A 1,993-nucleotide genomic window follows, 5' to 3' on the forward strand; every position below is an offset into this window, starting at 1 on the left:
ATCAGTGGATCTTGTTTTCTAACCAGTCTGCTACTTTCTGTCATTCGATTGGTGCATTTGGTCCATTGACATTCAGTGTTATTATTGATAAATACAGTATTGTTGCTGTCAGTTTGCTGTATTTGTGTTTGGTACTTTTTTCTTTCATTTCTGTGGATTTACTGGTGTCTCTGTTCGTCTTCTAGTTTTGTGTTATTTTGAGTGCTGTTTTCATTGTATTGATTACTGGGTGGTATCAATCAATGTGATGCTCTCAGATATGTGTGTTGTTGATTCTCTGATTGTAGTGATCTGTTTAATATTTTCTTGTTGTGCTGGTTTTATTTTTATGAATCCCTTTAGTATTTCCTTGTTTGGAAATACCTTTATTTCTGTCTCATACTTGAGGGATCATTTTGATGAATATAGGATTCTTTGTTGGTAGTTTTTTTTTTTCCTTGAAAGTTTGGTATATGTTGCTCCATTTTCTTTTTGCTTACTATATTTAAGCTGAGATGTCCAACTTTATCCTTACTGGTGATTCTGTGTAAGCGAATCTTCTTTTTTTCCAAGATTCTCTCAATTCTTTCTCCTTTTCTTGAAATCGGATAATTTGAACTATGATATGTCTCAATTTTTTTTTCTAGTTCTATCCTATATGGGGTTCTCTCAGCTTCTTGAATAGTTATTTTCTCCTTCTTTGTGATATTGGAGAAACTTTCTTCCATGAACTCTCATATTATTTTCTCTGTATACTTTTTGGTTTCTTCTTGTTATGTGATCTTGATGAGACATAACTTATTTCTCTTGATAGTTCAATATTGTTCTAAGGCTTTCTTCAAATTATTTTGGCCTTTGTATTGACTTTTGTTTCTCCCATAAGCTATAGTCAGAATGATTGTCTATAAGTTCAGTAATTCAATTTTCCTTTTCTTCCATTTTATTCCTCCGGTCTTTTACTGTGAGCTTATTTCTGTTATCTCATTGTCTACCTCCTGGGAATACTTTGGGTATAAGGTTTAGTTTGTCCGCTTTGTCTGTTTTTTTCTTGAGTGTTCCCCATATCTCTTAAAGGGTCCCAATCATTCTTAAAATTTTGTTTCTGACAATCCCAGGGCCACTTTTTCAGAGTATCCCATCGGGATTGGGTTATTTTTAGTTGTTTGGTTTTATTTGTATTTATTTTGGGTGTGTGTGCTGCAGTTGACTGTTTGTCTGAAGCATAGTGATGAAGCTGGTAGTGGTGTGTGGGATGCCGGATTGTGTAGGGTAGTTGACTCTTTGAGCGATAGGCAAGAGGTCTAATGGGAGCTGGCAATTATATGGTGGGGAGTGAAGGAAAAGGGGGATGGATAAGTGGGGGAAATGAGAAGGGGAGAAGCAAGAGAGAAGGGTATAAGTAATAGTAGTAATAATAAGTGGCTTTTTGGATAGACCAGACCCATGAGCGTATAGTTCAATAAGAGAGAAAACAAAAGCAGAGATGGTGAAGTGGTGCAGGAGAAGAGTGTAAGCAAACAATCAGCCTGGGAAAAGTGGATTATACATATATATTGGAAGAAGTATACTTGAAGCAGGGAAGAGAAAGGACAAAGGGAGAAGGAAAGGATGAGAAGGTGAGAGAGACACTACAGGCCCTGACACCCCGAAAAGGCGCTGTCTGTTGGCATTTGTTGTGGATTACTTTGTCCCTTTGGAGGTAGAGTGACTGACTAGTCTACTGTGGGAACCCACCAGAGGATTTGCCAGTCATGTTACACATGGACTAGAACAACTACAACACGAGAAAGAAAAGCAGGTCTTCTTTTCTGGCATGCAGCAAAATGTGTGACTATTTATAATAACTTAATCAACCTCACCAGTGCAAAATCCTTGGTAGACTCTGTCAGAAAAGTTTTCCTAAGGCAGTCACTGTACTGACCACTCCAGAGAACACCTCTGGGGTGACTCTAATGGATGGGAAAGATGTAACCCTCTTGGTACCTGCTAACACTAAACTTTGATTAAATCATAG

The sequence above is a fragment of the Echinops telfairi genome, unplaced genomic scaffold, assembly GCF_000313985.2.
Source record: "Echinops telfairi isolate 266 unplaced genomic scaffold, ASM31398v2 ScPeMD7_5592;HRSCAF=6446, whole genome shotgun sequence".
Taxonomy (NCBI): domain Eukaryota; kingdom Metazoa; phylum Chordata; class Mammalia; order Afrosoricida; family Tenrecidae; genus Echinops; species Echinops telfairi.